We start from the raw sequence: 12,978 nt of genomic DNA on the forward strand, positions 1-12,978 counted from the left end.
AGTCCAGACCTGTAACTCCTCTACAGGTAAATGTGTCCAGTGATATGTCGACTCACTCACAGTCTGACCAGATTGACGTTATTGCGCAAAAACCGCTCATACTGCGCTGTGCTGCTCGGTGAAATAAGTAAGGACTGCACTCTATTTATTTCAAGCCCATTTATTTAGTCGTGGAGTATATTTGTCACAAATCACCCACACTGATCCAACTGTGGTCATCTGACACAGGCCACAAACACGTAAAGAACTCCCAATTTCAAAACTCCACAGCAAACAGCTCTTAAATAATGCAGTACAGAATATCAGCAGACGAGCTCTGTGCTCTTAAACTCTCAAAATAAAGCACAGCACAGTGCAGAGACATGCTCGGAAAATATGGCAACAGACGTGCCCAGACACCCACAGTTGCCGAACCGACCAAAAGTCTCTGATCGGCCTCCCCCAAACATGACCCCAACACAGTCGCATTCGCGCCTAACACCCGAGAAATTGATATCACCTATGCGCCTTAGGTTATGCTCCAAGGCAGGCCGCGCGGGCGTGCGGTCGGAGGGGGTGGCGGTTCCAGAGACTCCAGCCAAGTTCAGCTTCCGAGCGCTCGAGACAGACGACCAGAAAGGGCACTCCCCTCTGACACATGTCAAAGCTGCATTGTTCTTCTCATGTTTACCGCAGACGTCTCAGGTCTGGACCGGCCTTCACGTTTATTGTCAGAATTGAGCATAGCTTGTTGACACACACGATTAACGTGGCCGGGAAAACATTTACTACTTGCATGCAACCGAGATGGTGACGGTTATCCAATCACTCTGATCTGTGCTACAGGCGCGCGTAATCATTGAGATGAATCTATTTATTTTTTGGAACAACTTATTTAACCATACAGTATATCTATCACGCTATCACAACACACCCACCCAGATGTGCCCTGGGCCATGTTGCACAGTCCACAGACACGCACCCAATCACAATGTCAGTACACACTATAGCAAACTGCTACTAAATAATTCTTCACACAGATGTGTATATTCGCTCAGTACTTGAAAACTACCCTAATAAGGCATAGCAAAGCCTGCAGATCCGCTCGCAAAATAACTCATATAGGTACGAGAAGGTGTTCGCTACTCTTTCAACTACCTAGTATCAACTACTTTTCATGGTCATCCAACGGCTCACTTCCACGTCCGAAATACAGGCTCATAGATCGTTGTATATGGGAAACATCTTACGATTTTCGCTAGCTTAGCAAATACGAGAAGTCTAAACTCTCGAATATAATATTTGTTACCTTTCCGTATTCATCTATACACAGAAAACCACTCTTTCTTTATTTACTTTGGTGTAGTTTTAATAATGTCCAATTTAATTTTTAACTTATATGTTATATCCACATCTCAGTCATCTATTTCTTACTCCAACCACTAATTTGAGGAATACACAGAAGGTATATTCTCGAATTCTAATAGATATCTAATTGTTTTCCTCTAAGATACTTGTTTTATGGCTTTAGCTATTAGCTCTGTTCCTTCCTGCAGCTCTTCTAGGCGAGAGCATTTGGGGATTTTAATTTTTCCTCGTATCTCCTCATGACGCTACAGTTAAAGCATTCCACGTTTTCGTGTGTGTATGTCTGCAACTCTTCTGCTCCACGTACTTGCGGGATTTCTGTGTAGAACATAAAGTTGACAACTTTTACAAACGAGTGTCCATTAAATGTAGTTATTGAATCAGTTTTAAACTCGGCAAATGGCTGTTCTGTTGCTAGGTGGACAACATCTACTTCGCCAACCATAGATATAATATAACCATCCTTTTTAAGTTGATTCAAATGGTAACAGAGATTAATAAACACATTTTTCGTGTATTCCTTGATATAGTAAACGTTCTCTGATTTCTGCCAGTACTTCAACACGTGACTAGTTTCCGTCGCTGTTTACTGTAAACGCCAATATTTCGTATTCCCCCTTCATAGAGACAGATTTTTCCATACACTGTGGTTACCTGGACTGCACATCCGAACAGCCTCCTCCTTTTTCATTTGCAGCTTATATTCTTGTTTTATCGCAGCTGTCTTCTCTGTATACCCTAGTTTTCTTTTCTTTAGCTCGATGTCAACCATTTCTAGTTCCTTTTTTCGTGCACATAAAACATTAACTGCACTTAAAAGAGTAATTACTTTAATGGAGAATGGTTTAAGTCTGTGTGATACATTTACTCTGTTTCTTAAGACTTGTGGTATAACAGGTAGATAATTAAAACTGTATGCAGACAGGGTATAACTTATAAGCTTTTCTCGGTCCTGAGAGTCCGGCAGACTTATGTGCACACCAGTCAATTTTCGAGTGTTTTTATTACCCCTCTAGACAAATTGCAGAACGTTGTTAAACACCACACAGCAACTGTTCTGTAAATTATTAGTTAGCTCGCAGCACATAGACGCAACTGGCACAGACTAAAGTGGGGCACATTCTAAATACCGCTTGTTAGTGTCTAATTCACGTAAACAACTCGGCCCTGGGTCGAACACACGATCCATTCTGTAGTTGTATATAGTAGCCTCACTTTTCCCGAACCTGCATGCTACAGTAAAATTCCAACTTGGCTTTAGTTACATCCTACACATCGTTCAGTTGATCCCATTTCCTGATCATTGCGCATCTGATGTCTGCAATTTAAGTCCGAGAAAGACATATCCATTACCTTCTGCAGCCTGTTTAGAAACAGGACGACCTCATTTACTGCAACAGGATCTTGTTTTGACTATTCGCTGGAAATGCGAGCGCTGTCAGCGGCATTTCAAAGCCACATATCTGTCCATCTAAACAGCCGTCCACTCAGCCCTGGGGCCAGCATGCCGAAGTGGAAAATCTCTATACCTGCTCTCCTGCTATTGTCTAACCACATACACTGCACAAATGGATTCCTGAATAGCCAGATCTCTATCCTCCCCTGCATCTCCAACTTGACATGTAAACACTGTCTGTCCCACAGCCAACGAACCCGAAGTCCTTCACGGTGCTCTGACAATTTCCACTCACATATCTTAAACACTCTCATATACAAAAGCATATTCACTCCTGCCAAAACCCACTTAATAAAAAAAAAACATTCTCCGATTCTAAGCATATATTAGTACGCATTTAGAACAAATATCCAAATATAATTCCAAGCAGAAGTCATACATATGATTAAAAAGAAAAAAAAGACCTCAATTTAGGTTATACAACATTTATTTACATGTCCTAATGATACATTCCTAGATGAGTTGCGTCATCCACTCGCTCAGTCCTTCAACACACACTTTCACAAAACTTGTTCCACTTATATGCCCCCCATCCCGTTATACTAATTTTGTACCAGCATTTACGCCTCCCACATACAACCCAGCCATAACTCAAGGAAACTAGAGGAGCCTGGTGGCGTTGTAGCGACTTCCCTCTAAAGTGATTGACCACCTCTACATTTAAACTCATATGTCAGTGACCAAATAGTTCATAACTCCGCATTCCATTTCCAGTGATTGGTCATTTTTGCACACAAGTACGGGATCACCGTTTTTGGTGCTAGCAACCCCGGAAGTCGCGGTCCATCAATCAAAATTTGTCCCCCAACTGAAACAAGCATTGTCAGTCAATCATTATGTCGTACCCAATGCACAGTTGCGATGGATAAGACACAACCTATCTACTGTAATATTATCCATCACAGCTGATATCGCGAAAAATTTTACAGTAAGTCCAACCGTGGCCAATCATGTGACAGCTTGTTTTCCTAATTTCAGTATCATAGCTAAACCATGCAACCTCTTCTTTGCAAGTATCATTGCGAACATTCATAGATGACTGCTCAGCACGTCCATTCACACTTAATTCTCGAACACATAGACACGATCAAAATGTACCAGACAACGCTATACATATTTCTAAGACCTCGCGCATAGTACTTGATCAATCTCTCTGCGTATGGCGGTCACAGAGCTATCTGGTCTTCTTACCTTAAAAGAACATTCTCACCTCGGCATTGACCAACCTACAGCGCAACATCGCTACCCAATTATTCCTCAACCGAGCAGACGAATACAGCTACACTCCAACTCTATTGACTGAATAGAGCTTTCCTAGTCCTAACCGCTCCAAGTGCACCACATTTCTCGAAATATAATCAAGTCTTGGTGCTTAGCACACCATATCGATCTATAGTAACAGATCTCAAAGTGTCTTAATTTAATAGCATACAGTTAAGAAGAACAAGAACGCAGCGATATTTATACACAACGTAGTTCGACACATTTCTAAGTAAATCATCCAATCCATCATGTGTGAAGTATTGTTCTAGAGTCCAGGATCGGTGCATCGAAGGTTCCGGTAGGAGAGAGTAGGAGAGAGAGAGAGAGAGAGAGAGAGAGGGAGAGAACATAAACACACACACACCCCTAAGACTAGAACGTTTAGTAATTAAAAACCGGCGATAACCTTAGATCACTTACTTTTCCGTCCTGTCTGACATACATTCTTCTCCCCGGTTCCCCTGCGCTGAGCTACCTCTCCCCCAATCGTAAAACTTATCCTTTCTATGATACTTGCCCAAAATTGCCCTGTGGACACGTCTAGTGCCCAATGATCACACCCGATCACGAGTCAGAATAATACTATTACTTCATCAGGTCCATATAAAAATGATAGTTATTAGCAGCCGGTACATCCTACAAGCAAACAGCAGTGTCCAACATGTGAAAATTACAGGTCGTCCCGTCACTAACTCTGTAAACACCCGTCTGTCAGGTAAGTGTGTACACAATGATTACAGCCCCTTACAAATACCCACAGCTAACTTAGTTATGACGCTGAAGTCTCGATTTTACACCAAGCATGCGACAGGGTGGGGATCGCGTAAATCAAAGTGCGTTTAGAGGAATGTGTCAACTTTCATCACACATGAGATGGAAGTCCTCAGATGACCGACGGGTTCACCCGTTAACGATCGCAAGTAGACAGTGCTTTAAACCACATACGGATCATGTACCCGCATACGACTAGAACGCAGGCTATATCAAGTGACTAAAGCATCCGAATAGAATACTGGGAAAAGAAAATCGACCTTCAGCAGCTTGTCCTTCTGTAGAATAAATGAGTCAACATTTTAATCCTACCTAGTTGCATCTCTGTCTCAATCGATCATCCCGTACCCTCTCTGTTACCATTTATCACTGATGTGAGATAGTTTAGACGTGACTGATTCTCTGTCCTCCTGAAAAGCATCAAATACAGTATTCAACTCGCGTGTATCACTGCTATCTCAGTAGACATACACCATAATACGAACTCAACGAGAAAAATTGACTGCCTTCCTTATTCCGCTCGCTTAGATGTCATCATTTTTATACATTCCTCTTGTTGCCGCATACTTGACTCCATGTACAAATCCCCCATCACCCCACCCCCCCCTGCAAACCAGAAGATAAGCAAGTACGTTCTCATTTTCACCCATTTCGGCGTATATTACGTTAGTTTGTAGCTATGCTTTAATCAATTTTGGCATTTCTTTCGATTTTATGTCAGATCCATCCATGCGACCGCGACATAAGCAATCATTCTGTGTTCTAAAATTGCCTCTAAATGTAACCAAGGCATATCCAGTCACCTCCACATTCGGAGAGCGCTTTATCTGTTTTCAATATCTCTATGTACATGCACGCGTCGCGGAAGGCTCCCAGAGGACATAGGAGGACTAGATAGCTCTGTGACCGCCATACGCAGAGAGATTGATCGAGTCTATGCGCGAGGTCTTAGAAAAATGTATAGCGTTGTCTGGTATAATTTGATCGTCTCTATGTGTTCGAGAATTAAGTGTGAATGGACGTGCTAAGCAGTCATCTACGAATGTTCGCAATGATACTTGTAATGTAGAGGATGTATGGTTTAGCTATGATACTGAAATTAGGAAAACAAGCTGTCACATGATTGGCCACTGTTGGACTTACTGTAAAATTTTTCGCGATATTAGCTGTGATGGATAATATTACAGTAGATAGGTTGTGTCTTATCCATAGCATCTGTGCATTGGGTACGACATAATGATTGACTGACAATGCTTGTTTCAGTTGGGGGACAAATTTTGGTTGATGGACCATGACTTCCGGGGTTGCTAGCACCAAAAACGGTGATCCCGTACTTGTGTGCAAAAATGACCAATCACTGGAAATGGAATGCGGAGTTATGAACTATTTGGTCACTGACATATGAGTTTAAATGTAGAGGTGGTCAATCACTTTAGAGGGAAGTCGCTACAACGCCACCAGGCTCCTCTAGTTTCCTTGAGTTATGGCTGGGTTGTATGTGGGAGGCGTAAATGCTGGTACAAAATTAGTATAACGGGATGGGGGGCATATAAGTGGAACAAGTTTTGTGAAAGTGTGTGTTGAAGGACTGAGCGAGTGGATGACGCAACTCATCTAGGAATGTATCATTAGGACATGTAAATAAATGTTGTATAACCTAAATTGAGGTCTTTTTTTTCTTTTTAATCATATGTATGACTTCTGCTTGGAATTATATTTGGATATTTGTTCTAAATGCGTACTAATATATGCTTAGAATCGGAGAATGTTTTTTTTTTTATTAAGTGGGTTTTGGCAGGAGTGAATATGCTTTTATATATGAGAGTGTTTAAGATATGTGAGTGGAAATTGTCAGAGCACCGTGAAGGACTTCGGGTTCGTTGGCTGTGGGACAGACAGTGTTTACATGTCAAGTTGGAGATGCAGGGGAGGATAGAGATCTGGCTATTCAGGAATCCATTTGTGCAGTGTATGTGGTTAGACAATAGCAGGAGAGCAGGTATAGAGATTTTCCACTTCGGCATGCTGGCCCCAGGGCTGAGTGGACGGCTGTTTAGATGGACAGATATGTGGCTTTGAAATGCCGCTGACAGCGCTCGCATTTCCAGCGAATAGTCAAAACAAGATCCTGTTGCAGTAAATGAGGTCGTCCTGTTTCTAAACAGGCTGCAGAAGGTAATGGATATGTCTTTCTCGGACTTAAATTGCAGACATCAGATGCGCAATGATCAGGAAATGGGATCAGCTGAACGATGTGTAGGATGTAACTAAAGCCAAGTTGGAATTTTACTATAGCATGCAGGTTCGGGAAAAGTGAGGCTACTAAATACAACTACAGAATGGATCGTGTGTTCGACCCAGTGCAGAGTTGTTTACGTGAATTAGACACTAACAAGCGGTATTTAGAATGTGCCCCGCTTTACTCTGTGCCAATTGCGTCTATGTGGTGCCAGCTAACTAATAATTTACAGAACAGTTGCTGTGTGGTGTTTAACAACGTTCTGTAATTTGTCTAGAGGGGTAATAAGAACACTCGAAAATTGACTGGTGTGCACATAAGTCTGCTGGACTCTCAGGACCTAGAAAAGCTTATAAGCAATGCTCGGTCTGCATACTGTTTTAATTATCTACCTGTAAACTAAGTAGAGGTTCTCAACACAGACTGTAACAAATACAATATTAGCATAACGCAGAGGTGCTATGGTAAAGCAGGAGAAAATTATTATTTTCAATGTAGAACCCTGTTCTCAACAATTCCATATGATATAGATATCCCCGAAAACTGACTGGTTCCTACAAATAGCGTTATACCCCAAGTCTTAAGACGAAGAGTAAATGTATCACACAGACTTAAACCATTCCCTATTAAAGTAATTACCCTTTTAAGTGCATTTAATGTTTTATGTGCACGAAAAAGGGAACCATCGACCTAAAGAAAAGAAATCTAGGGTATACAGAGAAGACAGCTGCGATAAAGGAAGAATACATGCTGCAAATGGAAAAGGAGGAGGCTATTGCGGATGTGCAGTCCAGGTAAACACAGCGTATGGAAAAATCTCTCTCTACGAAGGGGGAGTGCAAAATATTGGCATTTACAATAAACAGCCATGGAAACGGGTCATGTGTTGGAGTACTGGCCGAAATCAGTAGAGTCGAGAACGTTTACTATATCAAGGGATACACGAAAAATGTGTTTATTAAGCTCTGTTACCATTTGGATCGGCTTAAAAAGGATGGTTATATTATTTCTAAGTGTGGCGAACTAGATGTTGTCCACCTAGTAACAGAACAGCCATTTGCCGAGTTTAAAACTGATTCAATAACTATATTTAATGGACACTCCTTTGTGAAAGTTGTAAACTTAATGTTCTACACAGAAATCCTGCAGGAATGTGGAGCAGAAGAGTTGCCGACATACAAAAGGAAGACGCTTTAACTATAGCGTCATGAGGAGATACGAGAAAAAATTTAAATACCATGAATGCTCTCACCTAGAACAGCTGCAGGAAGGTACAAGGCTAATAGTTAAAGCCATAAAACAAGTATTTTAGAGGAAGACAATCAGATATCTATTAGAATTCGGGAATATACCTTCTGTGTATATGTCAAATTACTGGTTGGATAAAGAAATAGATGATTAAGATGTGGATGTAAGTTATAAGACAAAAATTAAACCGGACAATATTAAACTATACCTAAGAAAAATAAAGAAACAATTGTATTTTGTGTATAGATGAATCATCATCATCATCATCATCATCGTTTAAGACTGACTATGCCTTTCAGCGTTCAGTCTGGAGCATAGGCCCCCTGATAAAATTCCTCCATGATCCCCTATTCAGTGCTAACATTGGTGCCTCTTCTGATTTTAAACCTATTACTTCAAAATCATTCTTAACCGAATCCAGGTACCTTCTCCTTCGTCTGCCCCGACTCCTCCTACCCTCTACTGCTGAACCCATGAGTCTCTTGGGTAACCTTGCTTCTCCCACGCGTGTAACATGACCCCACCATCTAAGCTTGTTCGCCCTGACTGCTACATCTATAGAGTTCATTCCCAGTTTTTCTTTGATTTCCTCATTGTGGACACCCTCCTGCCATTGTTCCCATCTACTAGTACGTGCAATCATCCTAGCTACTTTCATATCCGTAACCTCAACCTTATTGATGAGGTAACCTAAATCCACCCAGCTTTCGCTCCCATACAACAAAGTTGGTCGAACGATTGAACGGTGCACAGATAACTTAGTCTTGGTACTGACTTCCTTCTTGCAGAAGAGAGTAGATCGTAGCTGAGCGCTCACTGCATTAGCCTTGCTACACCTCGCTTCCAGTTCTTTCACTATGTTGCCATCCTGTGAGAATATGCATCCTAAGTACTTGAAACCGTCCACCTCTTCTAACTTTGTTCCTCCTATTTGGCACTCAATCCGTTTATATTTCTTTCCCACTGACATTACTTTCGTTTTGGAGATGCTAATCTTCATACCATAGTCCTTACATTTCTGATCTAGCTCTGAAATATTACTCTGCAAACTTTCAATCGAATCTGCCATCACAACTAAGTCATCCGCATATGCAAGACTGCTTAGTTTGTGTTCACATATCTTAATCTCACCCAGCCAGTCCATTGTTTTCAACATATGATCCATAAATAATATGAACAACGGTGGAGACAGGTTGCAGCCTTGTCTTACCCCTGAAACTACTCTGAACCATGAACTCAGTTTACCGTCAACTCTAACTGCTGCCTGACTATCCATGTAAAGACCTTTAATTGCTTGCAAAAGTTTGCCTCCTATTCCATAATCTCGTAGAACAGACAATAACTTCCTCCTAGAAACCCGGTCATATGCCTTTTCTAGATCTATAAAGCATAGATACAATTCCCTGTTCCACTCATAACACTTCTCCATTATTTGTCGTAAGCTAAAGATCTGGTCCTGACAACCTCTAAGAGGCCTAAACCCACACTGATTTTCATCCAATTGCTCCTCAACTAATACTCGCACTATCCTTTCAACAATATCTGAGAAGATTTTACCCACAACGCAGATTAAAGAGATACCTCTGTGGTTGTTACAATCTTTTCTGTTTCCATGTTTAAAGATTGGTGTGATTACTGCTTTTGTCCAGACTGATGGAACCTGTCCCGACTCCCAGGCCATTCCAATTATCCGGTGTAGCCATTTAAGACCTGACATTCCACTGTGCTTGATGAGTTCCGACTTAATTTCATCCACCCTAGCTGCTTTATTGCACTGCAATCTATTGACCATTTTCTCCACTTCCTCAAACGTGATCCTATTTCCATCATCATTCCTATCCCATTCTACCTCGAAATCTGAAACATTACTGATCGTATTTTCACCTACATTGAGCAACTCTTCAAAATATTCCCTCCATCTGCCCAAGGCATCCACAGGATTCACCAGCAGTTTTCCTGACCTGTCCAAAATACTTGTCATTTTCTTCTTACCTCCCTTTCGAAGACTGCTAATTACACTCCAGAATGGTTTTCCAGCAGCTTGACCCAATGTCTCCAACCTGTTTCCAAAGTCTTCCCAAGATTTCTTCTTGGATGCTGCAATTATCTGTTTGGCTTTGTTTCTTTCTTCAACATAACTTTCTCTGTCTACCTGAGTTCTAGTATGTAGCCATTTTTTATATGCCTTCTTTTTCCTTTTACAGGCTGCCTTGACTGTGTCATTCCACCAACCTGTTTGCTTCCTCCTACTTTTACACACTACTGTTCCAAGACATTCTTTAGCCACTTCTAGTACTGTGTACCTGTACCTTGTCCATTCCTTTTCCAATGACTGTAATTGACTACATTCAACTAAGTGGTACCTTTCTGAGATCGCTGTTATGTACTTGTGCCTGATTTCCTTATCCTGAAGTTTCTCCACTCTTATCCTCCTACATATGGACCTGACCTCCTGCACTTTCGGCCTCGCAATCCCAATTTCACTGCAGATTAAATAATGATCAGTGTCATCAAAGAATCCCCTGAATACACGTGTGTCCCTCACAGGCTTCCTGAATTCCTGATCTGTAGATGAATATGCAAAGGTAATAAATATTATATACGAGAATTTAGACCTTTCTTATTTGCAAAGCTAGCGAAAATCGTAAGATGTTTCCCATATACAACGACCTATGAGCCTGTATTTCGGATGTGGAAGTGAGCCGTTGGATGACCTTGAAAAGTAGTTGAAACTAGGTAGTTGAATGCGTAGTAAACACCTTCTCGTACCTATATGAGTTATTTTGCGAGCGGATCTGCAGGCTCTGCTATGCATTATTAGGGTAGCTTGCGAGTACTGAGCGTATATACACATCTGTGTGAAGAATTATTTAGTAGCAGTTTGCTATAGTGTATACTGACATTGTAATTGGGTGCGTGTCTGTGGACTGTGCAACATGGCCCAGGGCACATCTGGGTGGGTGTGTTGTGATATCATGATAGATATACTGTATGGTTAAATGAGTTGTTCGACAAAATAAATAGAGTTTTCTCAATGGTTACACTCGCCTGCAGCACAGATCAGAGTGATTGGTTTTCCGTCACCATCTCGGTTGCATGCGAGTAGTAAATGTTTTCCTGGCTGCATTAATCATGTGTGCCAACGATAAATGCGCTATTCTGACAATAGACGTGAAGGCAGGTCCAGACCTGAGACGTCTGCGGTAAACATGAGAAGAACAATGCAGCTTTGACATGTGTCAGAGGAGAGTGCCCTTTCTGGCCGTCTGTCACGAGCGCTCGGAAGCTAACTTGGCTGGAGTCTCTTGAACCCCCACTACCGCCGTCCGCACGCGCGTGCGACCTGCCTTGGAGCATAATCTAAGGCGCATAGGTGATATCAATTTCTCCGGTGTTTGGCGCGAATGCGACTGTGTTGAGTTCATGGCTGGGGGAGGCCGAGCAGAGGCTTTTGGTTGGTTTAGCAGCTGTGGGCGTCTGGGCATGTCTGTTGCACTATATTGCGAGCATGTCTGTGCACTGTGCTGTGCTTTATTTGGAGAGTTTAAGAGCACAGAGCTCGTCTGCTGATATTCTGTACAGCATTATTTAAGAGCTGTTTGCTATTGTGTTGTGAAATTAGGAGTTGTTTACGTGTTTGTGGCCTGTGTCAGATGACCACAGTCGGGCTTGAAATAAATAGAGTGCAGTCCTTCCTAACTTCACCGAGCAGCACAGCGCAGTCTGAGCAGTTTTTGAGCAATAGCGGCTATCTGGTCAGACTGTGAGTGAGTCGACATACCACCGGTCAAATTTACCTGTAGAGGAGTTACAGGTCTGGATTGGAATGAATATCTTGATGGGTGTGGTTGTGTTGCTACGTGTAGTGGACTGCTGGAGTTCAGAACCTGCTTTATGTCTGCCTTACATATGGAAACATATGAGATGCAAAGGTTTGAAAAAGATATGTCCCAAATAAATAGAGTACACTCGTTCCTCCTTCCATGTGGCTATGCACTGAAATTATTTCCGAAAATTAGGAGTTGTTTGGCTATTTGGACATAAATGTTTTGCATTATTTATGAGCGGTTCGCATGTCTGTAGGCTGTGCTATGCGTTATTTTAACTGTTTGCAATTAGCAAGTGTGTGTCTAGAGCATTATAAATGAGTTATGTAAGAGTGTTTTGCAGGTCTGTATGGTGTGGAACGTGTCGGTGTGATACATATACTCCATTCCTAAATAAAGTAAATTGGTTCCTCCATCCATGGACCTAATGCAGGGCGAGTCCTTTTACCAGAAACATGTAGTAAGAGGTTGAGTGCTGGTGGCTTAGTTTAGTAGTGATGAGCTTCGTTTGCAACAATTTTCTTAGGTATGTGGCGGAAGCGCAAGTGAGCTTTGTTTACTGACAGATATTAAACTTTGTGCTGATTCCTAGGAGGAAGTGGTGGTCGGGTGGCTGAGGTTAGTACATGTGCCCTTTCTTTCCAACAATTTTGTTAGGTTGGTAGGAGAGCCGAAGTGACCTTTCTTTACTGCCAGAATTCAAACTCAGCGCAGATTCCTAGAAAGAGGTGGCTGCCTGGTCCTCGTAAAGTAGTTGAAATTAGGTAGTTGAACACATTTTCATACGTATATGAAATTGTAAATTGAATTATTTAATATGATTAAAA

This window comes from Schistocerca piceifrons, chromosome 3 (assembly GCF_021461385.2).
Source record: "Schistocerca piceifrons isolate TAMUIC-IGC-003096 chromosome 3, iqSchPice1.1, whole genome shotgun sequence".
Classification (NCBI taxonomy): Eukaryota; Metazoa; Arthropoda; class Insecta; order Orthoptera; family Acrididae; genus Schistocerca; species Schistocerca piceifrons.